Source organism: Pristiophorus japonicus, chromosome 7 (assembly GCF_044704955.1).
Source record: "Pristiophorus japonicus isolate sPriJap1 chromosome 7, sPriJap1.hap1, whole genome shotgun sequence".
Lineage (NCBI taxonomy): Eukaryota > Metazoa > Chordata > Chondrichthyes > Pristiophoridae > Pristiophorus > Pristiophorus japonicus.
The window spans coordinates 250,050,616-250,076,746 of record NC_091983.1 but is presented as its reverse complement, the minus strand read 5'-3'; the positions used below and the strand labels follow the sequence as shown (position 1 = coordinate 250,076,746).

The following is a 26,131-nucleotide window of genomic DNA, read 5'->3' as shown; positions in this document are numbered from 1 at the left end:
TGCAGTAAGCTGGAGTATTAACCAGTATTACTATGATGCAGTAAGCTGGAGGATTAATCAGTATCAGTGTGATGCAGTAAGCTGGAGTGTTAACCAGTATCAGTATCATGCAGTAAACTGGAGTATTAACCAGTATCAGTGTGACGCAGTGTGCTGGAGTGTTAACCAGTATCAGTATGATGCAGTAAGCTAGAGTATTAACCAGAATCAGTATGATGCAGTAAGCTGGAGGATTAAAGAGTATCAGTATGATGCAGTCATCTGGATGATTAACCTGTATCAGTATGATGCAGTAAGCTGGAGTATTAAGCAGTATCACTATGATGCATTAAGCTGGAGTATTAACCAGTATCAGTGTGATGCAATAAGCTGGATTATTAACGAGTATCACGATGATGCAGTAAGCTGGAGTATTAACCAGTATCACTATGATGCAGTAAACTGGAGTATTAACCAGTATCAGTATGATGCAGTAAACTGGAGGATTAATGAGTATCGCTCTGATGCAGTAAGCTGGAGTATTAACCAGTATCATTGTGATGCAGCCAGCTGGAGTATTAACTAGTATCACTATGATGCAGTAAGCTGGAGGTATAACCAGTATCAGTATGATGCAGTAAGCTGGAGTATTAACCAGTATCAGTATGATGCAGTCAGCTGGAGTAATAACCAGTATCACTGTGATGCTGAAAGCTGAAGTCTTAATCTGGTATCAGTGTGATGCAGTAAGCTGGACTGTAAACCAGTATCAGTATCATGCAGTAAACTGGAGTATTAACCAGTATCAGTGTGACGCAGTGTGCTGGAGTGTTAACCAGTATCAGTATGATGCAGTAAGCTGGAGTATTAACCAGTATCAGTATGATGCAGTCAGCTGGAGTAATAACCAGTATCACTGTGATGCTGAAAGCTGAAGTCTTAATCTGGTATCAGTGTGATGCAGTAAGCTGGACTGTAAACCAGTATCAGTATCATGCAGTAAACTGGAGTATTAACCAGTATCAGTGTGACGCAGTGTGCTGGAGTGTTAACCAGTATCAGTATGATGCAGTAAGCTGGAGTATTAACCAGTATCAGTGTGACGCAGTATGCTTGAGTATTAACCAGTATCAGTGTGATGCAGGAAGTTGGAGGATTAATCAGTATCAGTATGATGCAGTCAGCTGGAGTATTAAACAGTATCAGTGTGATGCAGCCAGCTGGAGTATTAACGAGTATCACTATGATGCAGTAAGCTGGAGGATTAATCAGTATTAGTATGATGAAGTAAGCTGGAGTGTTAACCAGTATCAGTATCATGCAGTAAGCTGGAGTATTAACCAGTATCAGTGTGACGCAGTAAGCTGGAGTATTAACCCGTATCAGTGTGATGCAATAAGCTGGAGTATTACCCAGTATCAGTGTGATGCAGTAAGCTGGATTATTAACCAGTATCACGATGATGCAGTAAGGTGGAGTATTAACCAGTATCAGTATGATCCAGTAAGCTGGAATATTAACCAGTATCAGTATGATGCAGCCAGTTTGAGTATTAACCAGTATCACTATGATGCAGTCAGCTGGAGTATTAACCAGTATCAGTGTGATGCAGCCAGCAGGAGTATTAACCAGTATCACTATGATGAAGTAAGCTGGAGAATTAACCTGTATCAGTATGATGCAGTAAGCTGGAGGATTAACCAGTATCAGTGTGATGCAGTAAGCTGGAGTATTAACTAGTATCAGTATGATGAAGTAAGCTGGAGTGTTAACCAGTATCAGTATAATGCAGTAAGCTGGAGTATTAACCAGTATCAGTGTGACGCAGTAAGCTGGAGTATTAACCCGTATCAGTGTGATGCAATAAGCTGGAGTATTAACCAGTATCACTATGATGCAGTAAGCTGGAGTATTAACCAGTATCAGTATGAGGCAGTAAGCTGGAGTATTAACCAGTATCAGTATGATGCAGCCAGTTGGAGTGTTAACCAGTATCACTATGATGCAGTCAGCTGGAGTATTAACCAGTATCAGTGTGATGCAGCCAGCTGGAGTATTAACGCGTATCACTATGATGCAGTAAGCTGGAGTATTAACCAGTATCAGTATGATGCAGCCAGTTGGAGTGTTAACCAGTATCACTATGATGAAGTAAGCTGGAGAATTAACCAGTATCAGTATGATGCAGAAAGCTGGAGTATTAACGAGTAACACTATGATGAAGTAAGCTGGAGAATTAACCAGTATCAATATGATGCAGTAAGCTGGAGTATTAACCAGTATCAGTGTGATGCACTAAGCTGGAGTAATAACCAGTATCAGTGTGATGCAGTAAGCTGGAGTATTAACGAGTATCACTATGATGCAGTAAGCTGGAGGATTAATCAGTATCAGTATGATGCAGTAAGCTGGAGGATTATCCAGTATCACTTTGATGCAGTAAGCTGGAGGATTAATCAGTATCAGTGTTATGCAGTGAGCTGGAGTATTAACCAGTATCAGTATCATGCAGCAAGCTGGAGTATTAACCAGTATCAGTATGATGGAGTCAGCTGGAGTATTAACCAGTATCAGTATGATGCAGTAAGCTGGAGTATTAACCAGTATCAGTATGATGCAGTAAGCTGGAGTATTACCCAGTATCAGTATGATGCAGTCAGCTGGAGTATTAACCAGTATCAGTATGATACAGTGCAGCTGGAGTATTAACCAGTATCAGTGTGATGCAGTAAACTGCAGTATTAACCAGTATCACTATGATGCAGGAAGCTGGAGGATTAATCAGGATCAGTGTGATGCAGTAAGCTGGAGTGTTAACCAGTATCAGTATCATGCAGTAAACTGGAGTATTAACGAGTATCAGTGTGACGCAGTATGCTGGAGTGTTAACCAGTAGCAGTATGATGCAGTAAGCTGTAGTATTAACCAGTATCAGTATGATGCAGTAAGCTGGAGGATTAAAGAGTATCAGTATGATGCAGTAAGCTGGAGGATTAACCTGTATCAGTATGATGCAGTAAGCTGGAGTATTAAGCAGTATCAGTATGATGCAGTAAGCTGGAGTATTAACCAGTATCACTATGATGCATTAAGCTGGAGTATTAACCAGTATCAGTGTGATGCAGTAAACTGGATTATTAACGAGTATCATGATGATGCAGCAAGCTGGAGTATTAACCAGCATCACTATGATGCAGTAAACTGGAGTATTAACCAGTATCAGTATGATGCAGTAAACTGGAGCATTAATGAGTATCGCTATGATGCAGTAAACTGGAGTATTAATGAGTATCACTATGATGCAGTAAGCTGGAGGTATAACCAGTATCAGTGTGATGCAGTAAGCTGGAGTATTAACCAGTATCAGTATGATGCAGTCAGCTGGAGTAATAACCAGTATCACTATGATGCTGAAAGCTGAAATCTTAATCAGTATCAGTGTGATGCAGTAAGCTGGACTGTAAACCAGTAGCAGTATCATGCAGTAAGCTGGAGTATTAACCAGTATCAGTGTGATGCAGTAAACTGGAGTATTAACCAGTATCACTATGATGCAGTAAGCTGGAGTATTAACCAGTATCAGTGTGATGCAGTAAGCTGGAGTGTTAACCAGTATCAGTATCATGCAGTAAACTGGAGTATTAACCAGTATCAGTGTGACGCAGTGTGCTGGAGTGTTAACCAGTATCAGTATGATGCAGTAAGCTGGAGGATTGAAGAGTATCAGTATGATGCAGTAAGCTGGAGTATTAAGCAGTATCAGTATGATGCAGTAAGCTGGAGTATTAACCAGTATCACTATGATGCATGAAGCCGGAGTATTAACCAGTATCAGTGTGATGCAGTAAGCTGGATTATTAACGAGTATCATGATGATGCAGTAAGCTGGAGTATTAACCAGTATCAGTATGATGCAGTAAACTGGAGCATTAATGAGTATCGCTATGATGCAGTAAGCTGGAGTATTAACCAGTATCAGTATGATGCAGTAAGCTGGAGTATTAACCAGTATCATTATGATGCAGTCAACTGGAGTAATAACCAGTGTCACTATGATGCTGAAAGCTGAAATCTTAATCAGTATCAGTGTGCTGCAGTAAGCTGGACTGTAAACCAGTATCAGTATCATGCAGTAAGCTGGAGTATTAACCAGTATCAGTGTGACGCAGTGTGCTGGAGTATTAACCAGCATCAGTGTGATGCAGTAATTTGGAGGATTAATCAGTATCAGTATGATGCAGTCAGCTGGAGTATAAAACAGTATCAGTGTGATGCAGCCAGCTGGAGTATTAACGAGTATCACTATGATGCAGTAAGCTGGAGGATTAATCAGTATCAGTGTGATGCAGTAAGCTGGAGTATTAACCAGTATCACTATGATGCAGTAAGCTGGAGGATTAAAAAGTATCAGTATGATGCAGCCAGCTGGAGTACTGACGAGTATCACTATGATGCAGTAAGCTGGAGGATTAACCAGTATCAGTGTGATGCAGTCAGCTGAAGTCTTAATCAGTATCAGTGTGGTGCAGTAAGCTGGAGTATTAACCAGTATCAGTGTGACGCAGTGTGCTGGATTATTAACCAGCATCAGTGTGATGCAGTAATTTGGAGGATTAATCAGTATCAGTATGATGCAGTCAGCTGGAGTATAAAACAGTATCAGTGTGATGCAGCCAGCTGGAGTATTAACGAGTATCAATATGATGCAGTAAGCTGGAGGATTAATCAGTATCAGTGTGATGCAGTAAGCTGGAGTATTAACCAGTATCAGTGTGACGCAGTAAGCTGGAGGATTAAAGAGTATCAGTATGATGCAGTAAGCTGGAGGATTAACCTGTATCAGTATGATGCAGTAAGCTGGAGTATTAAGCAGTTTCAGTATGATGCAGTTAGCTGGATTATTAACGATTATCACGATGATGCAGTAAGCTGGAGTATTAACCAGTATCACTATGATGCAGTAAACTGGAGTATTAACCAGTATCAGTATGATGCAGTAAACTGGAGGATTAATGAGTATCGCTATGATGCAGTAAGCTGGAGTATTAACCAGTATCAGTATGATGCAGTAAACAGGAGTAATAACCAGTATCAGTATGATGCAGTCAGCTGGAGTATTAACCAGTATCACTATGATGCAGTAAGCTGGAGAATTAACCAGTATCAGTATGATGCAGTAAGCTGGAGTATTAACCAGTATCAGTATGATGCAGTCAGCTGGAGTAATAACCAGTATCACTATGATGCTGAAAGCTGGAGTATTAACCAGTATCAGTGTGATGCAGTAAGCTGGAGGAGTAATGAGTATCGCTATGATGCAGTAAGCTGGAGTATTAACCAGTATCAGTATGATGCAGTAAACAGGAGTAATAACCAGTATCAGTATGATGCAGTCAGCTGGAGTATTAACCAGTATCACTATGATGCAGTAAGCTGGAGAATTAACCAGTATCAGTATGATGCAGTAAGCTGGACTATTAACCAGTATCAGTATGATGCAGCCAGTTGGAGTATTAACCAGTATCACTATGATGCAGTCAGCTGGAGTATTAACCAGGATCAGTATGATGCAGTAAGCTGGAGTATTAATCAGTATCAGTGTGATGCAGTAACCTTGAGTATTAACCAGTATCACTATGGTGCAGTAAGCTGGAGGATTAATCAGTATTAGTATGATGAAGTAAGCTGGAGTGTTAACCAGTATCAGTATCATGCAGTAAGCTGGAGTATTAATCAGTATCAGTATGACGCAGTAAGCTGGAGTATTAACCCGTATCAGTGTGATGCAATAAGCTGGAGTATTAACCAGTATCAGTGTGATGCAGTAAGCTGGAGTATTAACCAGTATCACTGTGATGCAGTAAGCTGGAGTATTAACCAGTATCAGTATGATGCAGTAAGCTGGAGTATTAACCAGTATCAGTATGATGCAGCCAGTTGGAGTATTAATCAGTATCACTATGATGCAGTCAGCTGGAGTATTAACCAGTATCAGTGTGATGCAGCCAGCTGGAGTATTAACCAGTATCACTATGATGAAGTAAGCTGGAGAATTAACCAGTATCAGTATGATGCAGTAAGCTGGAGGATTAACCAGTATCAGTATGATGCAGAAAGCTGGAGTATTAACGAGTATCACAATGATGAAGTAAGCTGTAGAATTAACCAGTATCGGTATGATGCAGTAAGCTGGAGTAATAACCAGTATCAGTGTGATGCAGTAAGCTGGAGTATTAACGAGTATCACTATGATGCAGTAAGCTGGAGTATTAATCAGTATCAGTATGATGCAGTAAGCTGGAGGATTATTCAGTATCACTTTGATGCAGTAGGCTGGAGGATTAATCAGTATCAGTGTTATGCAGTGAGCTGGAGTATTAACTAGTATCAGTATCATGCAGTAAGCTGGAGTATTAACCAGTATCAGTGTGACGCAGTAAGCTGGAGTATTAACCAGTATCAGTGTGACGCAGTAAGCTGGAGTATTAACCAGTATCAGTATGATGCAGTAAGCTGGAGTATTAACCAGTATCAGTATGATGGAGTCAGCTGGAGTATTAACCAGTATCAGTATGATGCAGTAAATAGGAGTAATAACCAGTATCAGTATGATGCAGTCAGCTGGAGTATTAACCAGTATCAGTATGATGCAGTCAGCTGGAGTATTCACCAGTATCACTATGATGCAGTAAGCTGGAGTATTAACCAGTATCAGTGTGATGCAGCCAGCTGGAGTATTAATCAGTATCAGTGTGATGCAGTAAGCTTGAGTATTAACCAGTATCACTATGATGCAATAAGCTGGAGGATTAATCAGTATTAGTATGATGAAGTAAGCTGGAGTGTTAACCAGTATCAGTATCATGCAGTAAGCTGGAGTATTAACCAGCATCAGTGTGACGCAGTAAGCTGGAGTATTAACCCGTATCAGTGTGATGCAATAAGCTGGAGTATTAACCAGTATCAGTGTGATGCAGTAAGCTGGAGTATTAACCAGTATCACTAAGATGCAGTAAGCTGGAGGTATAACCAGTATCAGTGTGATGCAGTAAGCTGGAATATTAACCAGTATCAGTATGATGCAGTAAGCTGGAGGATTAACCAGTATCAGTGTGACGCAGTATGCTGGAGTATTAACCAGTATCAGTGTGATGCAGTAAGTTGGAGGATTAATCAGTATCAGTTTGATGCAGTAAGCTGGAGTATTAACCAGTATCAGCATGATGCAGTAAGCTGGAGTATTAACCAGTATCAGTATGATGCAGTCAGCTGGAGTATTAACCAGAATCACTGTGATGCAGTAAGCTGGAGTATTAACCAGTATCAGTATGATGCAGTATAGCTGGAGTATTAACCAGTATCAGTGTGATGCAGTAAACTGGAGTATTAACCAGTATCACTATGATGCAGTAAGCTGAAGTCTTAATCAGTATCAGTGTGGTGCAGTAAGCTGGAGTATTAATCAGTATCAGTATGATGCAGTAAGCTGGAGTATTAAACAGTATCACTATGATGCAGTAAGCTGGAGGATTAATCAGTATCAGTGTGATGCAGTAAGCTGGAGTGTTAACCAGTATCAGTATCATGCAGTAATCTGGAGTATTAACCAGTATCAATGTGACGCAGTGTGCTGGAGCGTTAACCAGTATCAGTATGATGCAGTAATCTGGAGTATTAACCAGTATCAGAATGATGCAGTAAGCTGGAGGATTAAAGAGTATCAGTATGATGCAGTAAGCTGGAGGATTAACCTGTATCAGTATGATGCAGTAAGCTGGAGTATTAAGCAGTATCAGTATTTTGCAGTAAGCTCGAGTATTAACGAATATCACTATAATGCATTAAGCTGGAGTATTAACCAGTATCAGTGTGATGCAGTAAGCTGGATTATTAACGAGTATCATGATGATGCAGTAAGCTGGAGTATTAACCAGTATCAGGATGATGCAGTAAGCTGGAGGATTAATGAGTATCGCTATGATGCAGTAAGCTGGAGTATTAACCAGTATCAGTATGATGCAGTAAATAGGAGTAATAACCAGTATCAGTATGATGCAGTCAGCTGGAGTATTAACCAGTATCAGTATGATGCAGTCAGCTGGAGTAATAACCAGTATCACTATGATGCTGAAAGCTGAATTCTTAATCAGTATCAGTGTGATGCAGTAAGCTGGACTGTAAACCAGTATCAGTATCATGCAGTAAGCTGGAGTATTAACCAGTATCAGTGTGACGCAGTATGCTGGAGTCTTAACCAGTATCAGTGTGACGCAGTAAGTTGGAGGATTAATCCGTATCAGTATGATGCAGTCAGCTCGAGTATTCAACAGTATCAGTGTGATGCAGCCAGCTGGAGTATTAACGAGTATCACTATGATGCAGTAAGCTGGAGGATTAACCAGTATCAGTGTGATTCAGTCAGCTGGAGTATTAACCAGTATCACTATGATGCAGTAAGCTGGAGGATTAATTAGTATTAGTATGATGAAGTAAGCTGGAGTGTTAACCAGTATCAGTATCATGCAGTAAGCTGGAGTATTCACCAGTATCAGTGTGACGCAGTAAGCTGGAGTATTAACCCGTATCAGTGTGATGCAATAAGCTGGAGTATTAACCAGTATCAGTGTAATGCAGTAAGCTGGATTATTAACCAGTATCACTATGATGCAGTAAGCTGGAGTATTAACCAGTATCAGTATGATGCAGTAAGCTGGAGTATTATCCAGTATCAGTATGATGCAGCCAGTTGGAGTATTAATGTGTATCACTATGATGCAGTCAGCTGGAGTATTAACCAGTATCAGAGTGATGCAGCCAGCTGGAGTATTAACCAGTATCACTATGATGAATTCAGCTGGAGAATTAACCAGTATCAGTATGATGCAGTAAGCTGGAGGATTAACCAGTATCGTATGATGCAGAAAGCTGGAGTATTAACGAGTATCAGTGTGATCCAGTAAGCTGGAGTATTAACCAGTATCACTATGATGCAGTAAGCTGGAGGATTAATCAGTATCAGTGTGATGCAGTAAGCTGGAGTATTAACCAGTATCAGTATGAGGCAGTAAGCTGGAGTATTAACCAGTATCAGTATGATGCAGTATAGCTGGAGTATTAACCAGTATCAGTGTGGTGCAGTAAGCTGGAGTATTAACCAGTATCAGTATGATGCAGTAAGCTGGAGTATTAACCAGTATCAGTATGATGCAGCCAGTTGGAGTATTAATCAGTATCACGATGATGCAGTCAGCTGGAGTATTAACCAGTATCAGTGTGATGCAGCCAGCTGGAGTATTAACCAGTATCACTATGATCAAGTAAGCTGGAGAATTAACCAGTATCAGTATGATGCAGTTAGCTGGAGGATTAACCAGTATCAGTGTGATGCAGCCAGCTGGAGTATTAACCAGTATCAGTATGATCCAGTAAGCTGGAGTATTAAGCAGTATCAGTATTTTGCAGTAAGCTCGAGTATTAACGAATATCACTATAATGCATTAAGCTGGAGTATTAACCAGTATCAGTGTGATGCAGTAAGCTGGATTATTAACGAGTATCATGATGATGCAGTAAGCTGGAGTATTAACCAGTATCAGGATGATGCAGTAAGCTGGAGGATTAATGAGTATCGCTATGATGCAGTAAGCTGGAGTATTAACCAGTATCAGTATGATGCAGTAAATAGGAGTAATAACCAGTATCAGTATGATGCAGTCAGCTGGAGTATTAACCAGTATCAGTATGATGCAGTCAGCTGGAGTAATAACCAGTATCACTATGATGCTGAAAGCTGAATTCTTAATCAGTATCAGTGTGATGCAGTAAGCTGGACTGTAAACCAGTATCAGTATCATGCAGTAAGCTGGAGTATTAACCAGTATCAGTGTGACGCAGTATGCTGGAGTCTTAACCAGTATCAGTGTGACGCAGTAAGTTGGAGGATTAATCCGTATCAGTATGATGCAGTCAGCTCGAGTATTCAACAGTATCAGTGTGATGCAGCCAGCTGGAGTATTAACGAGTATCACTATGATGCAGTAAGCTGGAGGATTAACCAGTATCAGTGTGATTCAGTCAGCTGGAGTATTAACCAGTATCACTATGATGCAGTAAGCTGGAGGATTAATTAGTATTAGTATGATGAAGTAAGCTGGAGTGTTAACCAGTATCAGTATCATGCAGTAAGCTGGAGTATTCACCAGTATCAGTGTGACGCAGTAAGCTGGAGTATTAACCCGTATCAGTGTGATGCAATAAGCTGGAGTATTAACCAGTATCAGTGTAATGCAGTAAGCTGGATTATTAACCAGTATCACTATGATGCAGTAAGCTGGAGTATTAACCAGTATCAGTATGATGCAGTAAGCTGGAGTATTATCCAGTATCAGTATGATGCAGCCAGTTGGAGTATTAACGTGTATCACTATGATGCAGTCAGCTGGAGTATTAACCAGTATCAGTGTGATGCAGCCAGCTGGAGTATTAACCAGTATCACTATGATGAATTCAGCTGGAGAATTAACCAGTATCAGTATGATGCAGTAAGCTGGAGGATTAACCAGTATCGTATGATGCAGAAAGCTGGAGTATTAACGAGTATCAGTGTGATCCAGTAAGCTGGAGTATTAACCAGTATCACTATGATGCAGTAAGCTGGAGGATTAATCAGTATCAGTGTGATGCAGTAAGCTGGAGTATTAACCAGTATCAGTATGAGGCAGTAAGCTGGAGTATTAACCAGTATCAGTATGATGCAGTATAGCTGGAGTATTAACCAGTATCAGTGTGGTGCAGTAAGCTGGAGTATTAACCAGTATCAGTATGATGCAGTAAGCTGGAGTATTAACCAGTATCAGTATGATGCAGCCAGTTGGAGTATTAATCAGTATCACGATGATGCAGTCAGCTGGAGTATTAACCAGTATCAGTGTGATGCAGCCAGCTGGAGTATTAACCAGTATCACTATGATCAAGTAAGCTGGAGAATTAACCAGTATCAGTATGATGCAGTTAGCTGGAGGATTAACCAGTATCAGTGTGATGCAGCCAGCTGGAGTATTAACCAGTATCAGTATGATCCAGTAAGCTGGAGTATTAAGCAGTATCAGTATTTTGCAGTAAGCTCGAGTATTAACGAATATCACTATAATGCATTAAGCTGGAGTATTAACCAGTATCAGTGTGATGCAGTAAGCTGGATTATTAACGAGTATCATGATGATGCAGTAAGCTGGAGTATTAACCAGTATCAGGATGATGCAGTAAGCTGGAGGATTAATGAGTATCGCTATGATGCAGTAAGCTGGAGTATTAACCAGTATCAGTATGATGCAGTAAATAGGAGTAATAACCAGTATCAGTATGATGCAGTCAGCTGGAGTATTAACCAGTATCAGTATGATGCAGTCAGCTGGAGTAATAACCAGTATCACTATGATGCTGAAAGCTGAATTCTTAATCAGTATCAGTGTGATGCAGTAAGCTGGACTGTAAACCAGTATCAGTATCATGCAGTAAGCTGGAGTATTAACCAGTATCAGTGTGACGCAGTATGCTGGAGTCTTAACCAGTATCAGTGTGACGCAGTAAGTTGGAGGATTAATCCATATCAGTATGATGCAGTCAGCTCGAGTATTCAACAGTATCAGTGTGATGCAGCCAGCTGGAGTATTAACGAGTATCACTATGATGCAGTAAGCTGGAGGATTAACCAGTATCAGTGTGATTCAGTCAGCTGGAGTATTAACCAGTATCACTATGATGCAGTAAGCTGGAGGATTAATTAGTATTAGTATGATGAAGTAAGCTGGAGTGTTAACCAGTATCAGTATCATGCAGTAAGCTGGAGTATTCACCAGTATCAGTGTGACGCAGTAAGCTGGAGTATTAAACCGTATCAGTGTGATGCAATAAGCTGGATTATTAACCAGTATCACTATGATGCAGTAAGCTGGAGTATTAACCAGTATCAGTATGATGCAGTAAGCTGGAGTATTATCCAGTATCAGTATGATGCAGCCAGTTGGAGTATTAACGTGTATCACTATGATGCAGTCAGCTGGAGTATTAACCAGTATCAGTGTGATGCAGCCAGCTGGAGTATTAACCAGTATCACTATGATGAATTCAGCTGGAGAATTAACCAGTATCAGTATGATGCAGTAAGCTGGAGGATTAACCAGTATCGTATGATGCAGAAAGCTGGAGTATTAACGAGTATCAGTGTGATCCAGTAAGCTGGAGTATTAACCAGTATCACTATGATGCAGTAAGCTGGAGGATTAATCAGTATCAGTGTGATGCAGTAAGCTGGAGTATTAACCAGTATCAGTATGAGGCAGTAAGCTGGAGTATTAACCAGTATCAGTATGATGCAGTATAGCTGGAGTATTAACCAGTATCAGTGTGGTGCAGTAAGCTGGAGTATTAACCAGTATCAGTATGATGCAGTAAGCTGGAGTATTAACCAGTGTCAGTATGATGCAGCCAGTTGGAGTATTAATCAGTATCACGATGATGCAGTCAGCTGGAGTATTAACCAGTATCAGTGTGATGCAGCCAGCTGGAGTATTAACCAGTATCACTATGATCAAGTAAGCTGGAGAATTAACCAGTATCAGTATGATGCAGTTAGCTGGAGGATTAACCAGTATCAGTGTGATGCAGCCAGCTGGAGTATTAACCAGTATCAGTATGATCCAGTAAGCTGGAGTATTAACCAGTATCAGTATGATGCAGTAAGCTGGAGTATTAACCAGTATCAGTATGATGCAGCCAGTTGGAGTATTAATCAGTATCACGATGATGCAGTAAGCTGGAGGATTAATCAGTATCAGTGTGATGCAGTAAGCTGGAGTATTAACCAGTATCACTATGATGCAGTAAGCTGGAGGATTAATCAGTATCAGTGTGATGCAGTAAGCTGGAGTGTTAACCAGTATCAGTATCATGCAGTAATCTGGAGTATTCACCAGTATCAATGTGACGCAGTGTGCTGGAGTGTTAACCAGTATCAGTATGATGCAGTAATCTGGAGTATTAACCAGTATCAGAATGATGCAGTAAGCTGGAGGATTAAAGAGTATCAGTATGATGCAGTAAGCTGGAGGATTAACCTGTATCAGTATGATGCAGTAAGCTGGAGTATTAAGCAGTATCAGTATTTTGCAGTAAGCTGGAGTATTAACGAGTATCACTATAATGCATTAAGCTGGAGTATTAACCAGTAGAAGTATGATGCAGTCAGCTGGAGGATTAATGAGTATCTCTATGATGCAGCAAGCTGGAGTATTAACCAGTAGAAGTATGATGCAGTAAATAGGAGTAATAACCAGTATCAGTATGATGCAGTCAGCTGGAGTATTAACCAGTATCAGTATGATGCAGTCAGCTGGAGTAATAACCAGTATCACTATGATGCTGAAAGCTGAATTCTTAATCAGTATCAGTGTGATGCAGTAAGCTGGACTGTAAACCAGTATCAGTATCATGCAGTAAGCTGGAGTATTAACCAGTATCAGTGTGACGCATTATGCTGGAGTATTAACCAGTATCAGTGTGACGCAGTAAGTTGGAGGATTAATCCGTATCAGTATGATGCAGTCAGCTCGAGTATTCAACAGTATCAGTGTGATGCAGCCAGCTGGAGTATTAACGAGTATCACTATGATGCAGTAAGCTGGAGGATTAACCAGTATCAGTGTGATTCAGTAAGCTGGAGTATTCACCAGTATCAGTGTGACGCAGTAAGCTGGAGTATTAACCCGTATCAGTGTGATGCAATAAGCTGGAGTATTAACCAGTATCAGTGTAATGCAGTAACCTGGATTATTAACCAGTATCACTATGATGCAGTAAGCTGGAGTATTAACCAGTATCAGTATGATGCAGTAAGCTGGAGTATTATCCAGTATCAGTATGATGCAGCCAGTTGGAGTATTAACGTGTATCACTATGATGCAGTCAGCTGGAGTATTAACCAGTATCAGTGTGATGCAGCCAGCTGGAGTATTAACCAGTATCACTATGATGAAGTCAGCTGGAGAATTAACCAGTATCAGTATGATGCAGTAAGCTGGAGGATTAACCAGTATCGTATGATGCAGAAAGCTGGAGTATTAACGAGTATCAGTGTGATCCAGTAAGCTGGAGTATTAACCAGTATCACTATGATGCAGTAAGCTGGAGGATTAACCAGTATCAGTGTGACGCAGTATGCTGGAGTATTAACAAGTATCAGTGTGATGCAATAAGCTGGAGGATTAATCAGTATCAGTGTGATGTAGTCAGCTGGAGTATTAACCAGTATCAGTATGAGGCAGTAAGCTGGAGTATTAACCAATATCAATATGATGCAGTATAGCTGGAGTATTAACCAGTATCAGTGTGGTGCAGTAAACTGGAGTATTAACCAGTATCAGTATGATGCAGTAAGCTGGAGTATTAACCAGTATCAGTATGATGCAGCCAGTTGGAGTATTAATCAGTATCACGATGATGCAGTCAGCTGGAGTATTAACCAGTATCAGTGTGATGCAGCCAGCTGGAGTATTAACCAGTATCACTATGATGAAGTAAGCTGGAGAATTAACCAGTATCAGTATGATGCAGTAAGCTGGAGGATTAACCAGTATCAGTGTGATGCAGCCAGCTGGAGTATTAACCAGTCTCAGTATGATCCAGTAAGCTGGAGTATTAACCAGTATCACTATGATGCAGTATGCTGCAGGATTAACCAGTATCAGTGTGACGCAGTATGCTGGAGTATAAACCAGTATCACTATGATGCAGTAAGCTGGAGTATTAACCAGTATCAGTGTGATGCAGTATAGCTGGAGTATTAACCAGTATCACTATGATGCAGTCAGCTGAAGTCTTAATCAGTATCAGTGTGGTGCAGTAAACTGGAGTATTAATCAGTATCAGTATGATGCAGTAAGCTGGAGTATTAACCAGTATCACTATGATGCAGTCAGCTGAAGTCTTAATCAGTATCAGTGTGGTGCAGTAAACTGGAGTATTAATCAGTATCAGTGTGATGCAGTAAACTGGAGTTTTAACCAGCATCACTATGATGCAGTAAGCTGGAGGATTAATCAGTATCAGTGTGATGCAGTAAGCTGGAGTATTAACCAGTATCACTATGATGCAGTAAGCTGTTGGTTTAATCAGTATCAGTGTGATGCAGTAAGCTGGAGTGTTAACCAGTATCAGTATCATGCAGTAAGCTGGAGTATTAACCAGTATCAGTGTGACGCAGTATGCTGGAGTATTAACCAGTATCAGTGTGATGCAGTAAGCTGGAGTGTTAACCAGTATCAGTATCATGCAGTAAGCTGGAGTATGAACCAGTATCAGTGTGACGCAGTGTGCTGGAGTGTTAACCAGTATCAGTATGATGCAGTAAGCTGGAGTATTAACCAGTATCAGTATGATGCAGTCAGCTGGAGTATTAACCAGTATCACTATGATGCAGTAAGCTGGAGGTATAACCAGTATCAGAATGATGCAGTAAGCTGGAGTATTAACCAGTATCACTATGATGCAGTCAGCTGAATTCTTAATCGGTATCAGTGTGATGCAGCCAGCTGGAGTATTAACGAGTATCACTATGATACAGTAAACTGGAGGATTAATCAGTATTAGTATGATGAAGTAAGCTGGAGTGTTAACCAGTATCAGTATCATGCAGTAAGCTGGAGTGTTAACCAGTATCAGTGTGACGCAGTAAGCTGGAGTATTAACCCGTATCAGTGTGATGCAATAAGCTGGAGTATTAACCAGTATCAGTGTGATGCAGTAAGCTGGATTATTAACCAGTATCACTATGATGCAGTAAGCTGGAGTATTAACCAGTATCAGTATGATGCAGTAAGCTGGAGTATTAACCAGTATCAGTATGATGCAGCCAGTTGGAGTATTAACCAGTATCACTATGATGCAATCAGCTGGAGAATTAACCAGTATCAGTATGATGCAGTAAGCTGGAGGATTAACCAGTATCAGTATGATGCAGAAAGCTGGAGTATTAACCAGTATCACTATGATGCAGTAAGCTGGAGGATTAATCAGTATCAGTGTGATGCAGGAAGCTGGAGTATTAACCAGTATCACTATGATGCAGTAAGCTGGAGGATTAATCAGTATCAGTGTGATGCAGTAAGCTGGAGTATTAACCAGTATCAGTATGATGCAGCCAGTTGGAGTATTAACCAGTATCACTATGATGCAATCAGCTGGAGTATTAACCAGTATCAGTGTGACGCAGTCAGCTGGAGTATTAACCAGTATCACTATGATGAAGTCAGCTGGAGAATTAACCAGTATCAGTATGATGCAGTAAGCTGGAGGATTAACCAGTATCGTATGATGCAGAAAGCTGGAGTATTAACGAGTATCAGTGTGATCCAGTAAGCTGGAGTATTAACCAGTATCACTATGATGCAGTAAGCTGGAGGATTAACCAGTATCAGTGTGACGCAGTATGCTGGAGTATTAACAAGTATCAGTGTGATGCAATAAGCTGGAGGATTAATCAGTATCAGTGTGATGTAGTCAGCTGGAGTATTAACCAGTATCAGTATGAGGCAGTAAGCTGGAGTATTAACCAATATCAATATGATGCAGTATAGCTGGAGTATTAACCAGTATCAGTGTGGTGCAGTAAACTGGAGTATTAACCAGTATCAGTATGATGCAGTAAGCTGGAGTATTAACCAGTATCAGTATGATGCAGCCAGTTGGAGTATTAATCAGTATCACGATGATGCAGTCAGCTGGAGTATTAACCAGTATCAGTGTGATGCAGCCAGCTGGAGTATTAACCAGTATCACTATGATGAAGTAAGCTGGAGAATTAACCAGTATCAGTATGATGCAGTAAGCTGGAGGATTAACCAGTATCAGTGTGATGCAGCCAGCTGGAGTATTAACCAGTCTCAGTATGATCCAGTAAGCTGGAGTATTAACCAGTATCACTATGATGCAGTATGCTGCAGGATTAACCAGTATCAGTGTGACGCAGTATGCTGGAGTATAAACCAGTATCACTATGATGCAGTAAGCTGGAGTATTAACCAGTATCAGTGTGATGCAGTATAGCTGGAGTATTAACCAGTATCACTATGATGCAGTCAGCTGAAGTCTTAATCAGTATCAGTGTGGTGCAGTAAACTGGAGTATTAATCAGTATCAGTATGATGCAGTAAGCTGGAGTATTAACCAGTATCACTATGATGCAGTCAGCTGAAGTCTTAATCAGTATCAGTGTGGTGCAGTAAACTGGAGTATTAATCAGTATCAGTGTGATGCAGTAAACTGGAGTTTTAACCAGCATCACTATGATGCAGTAAGCTGGAGGATTAATCAGTATCAGTGTGATGCAGTAAGCTGGAGTATTAACCAGTATCACTATGATGCAGTAAGCTGTTGGTTTAATCAGTATCAGTGTGATGCAGTAAGCTGGAGTGTTAACCAGTATCAGTATCATGCAGTAAGCTGGAGTATTAACCAGTATCAGTGTGACGCAGTATGCTGGAGTATTAACCAGTATCAGTGTGATGCAGTAAGCTGGAGTGTTAACCAGTATCAGTATCATGCAGTAAGCTGGAGTATGAACCAGTATCAGTGTGACGCAGTGTGCTGGAGTGTTAACCAGTATCAGTATGATGCAGTAAGCTGGAGTATTAACCAGTATCAGTATGATGCAGTCAGCTGGAGTATTAACCAGTATCACTATGATGCAGTAAGCTGGAGGTATAACCAGTATCAGAATGATGCAGTAAGCTGGAGTATTAACCAGTATCACTATGATGCAGTCAGCTGAATTCTTAATCGGTATCAGTGTGATGCAGCCAGCTGGAGTATTAACGAGTATCACTATGATACAGTAAACTGGAGGATTAATCAGTATTAGTATGATGAAGTAAGCTGGAGTGTTAACCAGTATCAGTATCATGCAGTAAGCTGGAGTGTTAACCAGTATCAGTGTGACGCAGTAAGCTGGAGTATTAACCCGTATCAGTGTGATGCAATAAGCTGGAGTATTAACCAGTATCAGTGTGATGCAGTAAGCTGGATTATTAACCAGTATCACTATGATGCAGTAAGCTGGAGTATTAACCAGTATCAGTATGATGCAGTAAGCTGGAGTATTAACCAGTATCAGTATGATGCAGCCAGTTGGAGTATTAACCAGTATCACTATGATGCAATCAGCTGGAGAATTAACCAGTATCAGTATGATGCAGTAAGCTGGAGGATTAACCAGTATCAGTATGATGCAGAAAGCTGGAGTATTAACCAGTATCACTATGATGCAGTAAGCTGGAGGATTAATCAGTATCAGTGTGATGCAGGAAGCTGGAGTATTAACCAGTATCACTATGATGCAGTAAGCTGGAGGATTAATCAGTATCAGTGTGATGCAGTAAGCTGGAGTATTAACCAGTATCAGTATGATGCAGCCAGTTGGAGTATTAACCAGTATCACTATGATGCAATCAGCTGGAGTATTAACCAGTATCAGTGTGACGCAGTCAGCTGGAGTATTAACCAGTATCACTATGATGAAGTAAGCTGGAGAATTAACCAGTATCAGTATGATGCAGTAAGCTGGAGGATTAACCAGTATCAGTATGATGCAGAAAGCTGGAGTATTAACCAGTATCAGTGTGATCCAGTAAGATGGAGTATTAACCAGTATCAGTGTGATGTAGTAAGTTGGAGGATTAATCAGCATCAGTATGATGCAGTCAGCTGGAGTATTAAACAGTATCAGTGTGATGCAGCCAGCTGTAGTATTAACGAGTATCACTATGATGCAGTAATCTGGAGGATTAATCAGTATCAATGTGATGCAGTAAGCTGGAGTATTAACCAGTATCAGTATGATGCAGTCAGCTGGAGTATTAACCAGTATCACTATGATGCAGTAAGCTGGAGTATTAACCAGTATCAGTATGATGCAGTATAGCTGCAGTATTAACCAGTATCAGTGTGATGCAGTAAACTGGAGTATTAACCAGTATCACTATGATGCAGTAAGCTGAAGTCTTAATCAGTATCAGTGTGGTGCAGTAAGCTGGAGTATTAATCAGTATCAGTATGATGCAGTAAGCTGGAGTATTAACCAGTATCAGTGTGATGCAGGAAGCTGGAGTATTAACCAGTATCAGTGTGACGCAGTCAGCTGGAGTATTAACCAGTATCACTATGATGAAGTAAGCTGGAGAATTAACCAGTATCAGTATGATGCAGTAAGCTGGAGGATTAACCAGTATCAGTATGATGCAGAAAGCTGGAGTATTAACCAGTATCAGTGTGATCCAGTAAGATGGAGTATTAACCAGTATCAGTGTGATGTAGTAAGTTGGAGGATTAATCAGCATCAGTATGATGCAGTCAGCTGGAGTATTAAACAGTATCAGTGTGATGCAGCCAGCTGTAGTATTAACGAGTATCACTATGATGCAGTAATCTGGAGGATTAATCAGTATCAGTGTGATGCAGTAAGCTGGAGTATTAACCAGTATCAGTATGATGCAGTAAGCTGGAGTATTAACCAGTATCAGTATGATGCAGTCAGCTGGAGTATTAACCAGTATCACTATGATGCAGTAAGCTGGAGGTATAACCAGTATCAGAATGATGCAGTAAGCTGGAGTATTAACCAGTATCACTATGATGCAGTCAGCTGAATTCTTAATCGGTATCAGTGTGATGCAGCCAGCTGGAGTATTAACGAGTATCACTATGATACAGTAAACTGGAGGATTAATCAGTATTAGTATGATGAAGTAAGCTGGAGTGTTAACCAGTATCAGTATCATGCAGTAAGCTGGAGTGTTAACCAGTATCAGTGTGACGCAGTAAGCTGGAGTATTAACCCGTATCAGTGTGATGCAATAAGCTGGAGTATTAACCAGTATCAGTGTGATGCAGTAAGCTGGATTATTAACCAGTATCACTATGATGCAGTAAGCTGGAGTATTAACCAGTATCAGTATGATGCAGTAAGCTGGAGTATTAACCAGTATCAGTATGATGCAGCCAGTTGGAGTATTAACCAGTATCACTATGATGCAATCAGCTGGAGAATTAACCAGTATCAGTATGATGCAGTAAGCTGGAGGATTAACCAGTATCAGTATGATGCAGAAAGCTGGAGTATTAACGAGTATCAGTGTGATCCAGTAAGATGGAGTATTAATCAGTATCACTATGATGCAGTAAGCTGGAGGATTAACCAGTATCAGTGTGACGCAGTATGCTGGAGTATTAACCAGTATCAGTGTGATGCAGTAAGTTGGAGGATTAATCAGCATCAGTATGATGCAGTCAGCTGGAGTATTAAACAGTATCAGTGTGATGCAGCCAGCTGTAGTATTAACGAGTATCACTATGATGCAGTAATCTGGAGGATTAATCAGTATCAGTGTGATGCAGTAAGCTGGAGTATTAACCAGTATCAGTATGATGCAGTAAGCTGGAGTATTAACCAGTATCAGTGTGATGCAGTAAACTGGAGTATTAACCAGTATCACCATGATGCAGTAAGCTGGAGGATTAATCAGTATCAGTGTGATGCAGGAAGCTGGAGTATTAACCAGTATCACTATGATGCAGTAAGCTGGAGGATTAATCAGTATCAGTGTGATGCAGTAAGCTGGAGTATTAACCAGTATCAGTATGATGCAGCCAGTTGGAGTATTAACCAGTATCACTATGATGCAATCAGCTGGAGTATTAACCAGTATCAGTGTGACGCAGTCAGCTGGAGTATTAACCAGTATCACTATGATGAAGTAAGCTGGAGAATTAACCAGTATCAGTATGATGCAGTAAGCTGGAGGATTAACCAGTATCAGTATGATGCAGAAAGCTGGAGTATTAACCAGTATCAGTGTGATCCAGTAAGATGGAGTATTAACCAGTATCAGTGTGATGTAGTAAGTTGGAGGATTAATCAGCATCAGTATGATGCAGTCAGCTGTAGTATTAAACAGTATCAGTGTGATGCAGCCAGCTGTAGTATTAACGAGTATCACTATGATGCAGTAATCTGGAGGATTAATCAGTATCAGTGTGATGCAGTAAGCTGGAGTATTAACCAGTATCAGTATGATGCAGTCAGCTGGAGTATTAACCAGTATCACTATGATGCAGTAAGCTGGAGTATTAACCAGTATCAGTATGATGCAGTATAGCTGCAGTATTAACCAGTATCAGTGTGATGCAGTAAACTGGAGTATTAACCAGTATCACTATGATGCAGTAAGCTGAAGTCTTAATCAGTATCAGTGTGGTGCAGTAAGCTGGAGTATTAATCAGTATCAGTATGATGCAGTAAGCTGGAGTATTAACCAGTATCAGTGTGATGCAGGAAGCTGGAGTATTAACCAGTATCAGTGTGACGCAGTCAGCTGGAGTATTAACCAGTATCACTATGATGAAGTAAGCTGGAGAATTAACCAGTATCAGTATGATGCAGTAAGCTGGAGGATTAACCAGTATCAGTATGATGCAGAAAGCTGGAGTATTAACCAGTATCAGTGTGATCCAGTAAGATGGAGTATTAACCAGTATCAGTGTGATGTAGTAAGTTGGAGGATTAATCAGCATCAGTATGATGCAGTCAGCTGGAGTATTAAACAGTATCAGTGTGATGCAGCCAGCTGTAGTATTAACGAGTATCACTATGATGCAGTAATCTGGAGGATTAATCAGTATCAGTGTGATGCAGTAAGCTGGAGTATTAACCAGTATCAGTATGATGCAGTCAGCTGGAGTATTAACCAGTATCACTATGATGCAGTAAGCTGGAGTATTAACCAGTATCAGTATGATGCAGTATAGCTGCAGTATTAACCAGTATCAGTGTGATGCAGTAAACTGGAGTATTAACCAGTATCACTATGATGCAGTAAGCTGAAGTCTTAATCAGTATCAGTGTGGTGCAGTAAGCTGGAGTATTAATCAGTATCAGTATGATGCAGTAAGCTGGAGTATTAACCAGTATCAGTGTGATGCAGTAAACTGGAGTATTAACCAGTATCAGTATCATGCAGTAAGCTGGAGTGTTAACCAGTATCAGTGTGACGCAGTAAGCTGGAGTATTAACCCGTATCAGTGTGATGCAATAAGCTGGAGTATTAACCAGTATCAGTGTGATGCAGTAAGCTGGATTATTAACCAGTATCACTATGATGCAGTAAGCTGGAGTATTAACCAGTATCAGTATGATGCAGTAAGCTGGAGTATTAACCAGTATCAGTATGATGCAGCCAGTTGGAGTATTAACCAGTATCACTATGATGCAATCAGCTGGAGTATTAACCAGTATCAGTGTGACGCAGTCAGCTGGAGTATTAACCAGTATCACTATGATGAAGTAAGCTGGAGAATTAACCAGTATCAGTATGATGCAGTAAGCTGGAGGATTAACCAGTATCAGTATGATGCAGAAAGCTGGAGTATTAACGAGTATCAGTGTGATCCAGTAAGATGGAGTATTTAATCAGTATCACTATGATGCAGTAAGCTGGAGGATTAACCAGTATCAGTGTGACGCAGTATGCTGGAGTATTAACCAGTATCAGTGTGATGCAGTAAGTTGGAGGATTAATCAGCATCAGTATGATGCAGTCAGCTGGAGTATTAACCAGTATCACTATGATGCAGTAAGCTGGAGTATTAACCAGTATCAGTATGATGCAGTATAGCTGCAGTATTAACCAGTATCAGTGTGATGCAGTAAACTGGAGTATTAACCAGTATCACTATGATGCAGTAAGCTGGAGGATTAATCAGTATCAGTGTGATGCAGGAAGCTGGAGTGTTAACCAGTATCAGTATGATGCAGTAAGCTGGAGTATTAACCAGTATCAGTATGATGCAGTAAACTGGAGGATTAAAGAGTATCAGTATGATGCAGTAAGCTGGAGGATTAATCAGTATTAGTGTGATGAAGTAAGCTCGAGTGTTAACCAGTATCAGTATCATGCAGTAAGCTGGAGTATTCACCAGTATCAGTGTGACGCAGTAAGCTGGAGTATTAACCAGTATCAGTGTGATGCAGTAAGTTGGAGGATTAATCAGTATCAGTATGATGTCGTCAGCTGGAGTATTAAACAGTATCAGTGTGATGCATCCAGCTGGAGTATTAACGAGTATCACTATGATGCAGTAAGCTGGAGGATTAATCAGTATCAGTGTGATGCAGTAAGCTGGAGTAATAACCAGTATCAGTATGAGGCAGTAAGCTGGAGGATTAATCAGTATCAGTGTGATGCAGTAAGCTGGAGTATTAACCAGTATCAGTATGAGGCAGTAAGCTGGAGTATTAACCAGTATCAGTATGATGCAGCCAGTTGGAGTATTAATCAGTATCATTATGATGCAGTCAGCTGGAGTATTAACCAGTATCAGTGTGATGCAGCCAGCTGGAGTTTTTAACCAGTATCACTATGATGAAGTAAGCTGGAGAATTAACCAGTATCAGTATGATGCAGTTAGCTGGAGTATTAACCAGTATCAGTGTGATGCAGTATAGCTGGAGTATTAACCAGTATCACGATGATGCAGTCAGCTGAAGTCTTAATCAGTATCAGTGTGGTGCAGTAAACTGGAGTATTAATCAGTGTCAGTATGATGCAGTAAGCTGGAGTATTAACCAGTATCAGTGTGATGCAGTAAGCTGGAGTATTAACCAGTATCACTATGATGCAGTAAGCTGTTGGTTTAATCAGTATCAGTGTGATGCAGTAAGCTGGAGTGTTAACCAGTATCAGTATCATGCAGTAAGCTGGAGTATTAACCAGTATCACTATGATGCAGCAAACTGGAGTATTAACCAGTATCAGTATGATGCAGTAAACTGGAGCATTAATGAGTATCGCTATGATGCAGTAAGCTGGAGTATTAACCAGTATCAGTATGATGCAGTCAGCTGGAGTATTAACCAGTATCACTATGATGCAGTAAGCTGGAGGTATAACCAGTATCAGTGTGATGCAGTAAGCTGGAGTATTAACCAGTATCAGTATGATGCAGTCAGCTGGAGTAATAACCAGTATCACTATGATGCTGAAAGCTGAAATCTTAATCAGTATCAGTGTGATGCAGTAAGCTGGACTGTAAACCAGTATCAGTATCATGCAGTAAGCTGGAGTATTAACCAGTATTAGTGTGATGCAGTAAGTTGGAGGATTAATCAGTATCAGTATGATGCAGTCAGCTGGAGTATTAAACAGTATCAGTGTGATGTAGCCAGCTGGAGTATTAACGAGTATCACTATGATGCAGTAAGCTGGAGGATTAATCAGTATCAGTGTGATGCAGCAAGCTGGAGTATTAACCAGTATCACTATGATGCAGTAAGCTGGAGTATCAAACAGTATCAGGATGATGCAGCCAGCTGTAGTACTAACGAGTATCACTATGATGCAGTAAGCTGCAGAATTAACCAGTATCAGTGTGATGCAGTAAGCTGAAGTCTTAATCAGCATCAGTGTGGTGCAGTAAGCTGGAGTATTAATCAGTATCAGTATGATGCAGTAAGCTGGAGTATTAACCAGTATCACTATGATGCAGTAAGCTGGAGGATTATTCAGTATCAGTGTGATGCAGTAAGCTGGAGTGTTAACCAGTATCAGTATCATGCAGTAAACTGGAGTATTAACCAGTATCAGTGTGACGCAGTGTGCTGGAGTGTTAACCAGTATCAGTATGATGCAGTAAGCTGGAGTATTAACCAGTATCAGTATGATGCAGTAAGCTGGAGGATTAAAGAGTATCAGTATGATGCAGTAAGCTGGAGGATTATAGAGTATCAGTATGATGCAGTTAGCTGGAGGATTAACCTGTATCAGTATGATGCATTCAGCTGGAGTATTAAGCAGTATCAGTGTGATGCAGTAAGCTGGATTATTAACGAGTATCACGATGATGCAGTAAGCTGGAGTATTAACCAGTATCACTATGATGCAGTAAACTGGAGTATTAACCAGTATCAGTATGATGCAGTAAACTGGAGGATTAATGAGTATCGCTATGATGCAGTAAGCTGGAGTATTAACCAGTATCAGTATGATGCAGTAAACAGGAGTAATAACCAGTATCAGTATGATGTAGTCAGCTGGAGTATTAACCAGTATCACTATGATGCAATAAGCTGGAGGTATAACCAGTATCAGTATGATGCAGTAAGCTGGAGTATTAACCAGTATCAGTATGATGCAGTCAGCTGGAGTAATAACCAGTATCACTATGATGCTGAAAGCTGAAGTCTTAATCAGTATCAGTGTGATGCAGTAAGCTGGACTGTAAACCAGTATCAGTATCATGCAGTAAGCTGGAGTATTAACCAGTATCAGTGTGACGCAGTATGCTGGAGTATTAACCAGTATCAGTGTGATGCAGTAAGTTGGAGGATTAATCAGTATCAGTATGATGCAGTCAGCTGGAGTATTAAACAGTATCAGTGTGATGCAGCCAGCTGGAGTATTAACGAGTATCACTACGATGCAGTAATCTGGAGTATTAATCAGTATCAGTGTGATGCAGTAAACTGGAGTATTAACCAGTATCACAATGATGCAGTAAGCTGAAGTATTAATCAGTATCAGTGTGATGCAGTAAGCTGGAGTATTAACCAGTATCAGTATGATGCAGTAAGCTGGAGTATTAACCAGTATCAGTGTGATGCAGTAAGCTGGAGGATTAATCAGTATCAGTATGACGCAGTAAGCTGGAGTATTAACCAGTATCATTGTGATGCAGTAAGCTGGAGGATTAATCAGTATCACTATGATGCAGTAAGCTGGAGGATTAACCAGTATCAGAATCATGCAGTAAACTGGAGTATTAACCAGTATCAGTGTGACGCAGTATCTGGAGGATTAATCAGTATCACTGTGATGCAGTTATCTGGAGTATTAATCAGTATCAGTGTGACGTAGTAAACTGGAGGATTAATCAGTATCAGTGTGATGTAATAAGCTGGAGTATTAACCAGTATCAGTATCATACAGTCAGCTGGAGTATTAACCAGTATCAGTGTGATGCAGTAAGCTGGAGGATTAACCAGTATCAGTGTGATGCAGTAAGCTGGAGGATTAACCAGTATCACTATGATGCAGTAAGCTGGAGTATT

The 26,131-nt window shown here is 40.4% G+C and overlaps 1 protein-coding gene across 1 annotated transcript in view; it reads right to left on the bottom strand.

Moving 5' to 3' along the window:
- Nucleotides 1-26,131, bottom strand: part of LOC139266720 (dynein axonemal heavy chain 6-like) — a 199,542-nt gene that overhangs the window by 36,519 nt on the left and 136,892 nt on the right. The window lies entirely within an intron of this gene.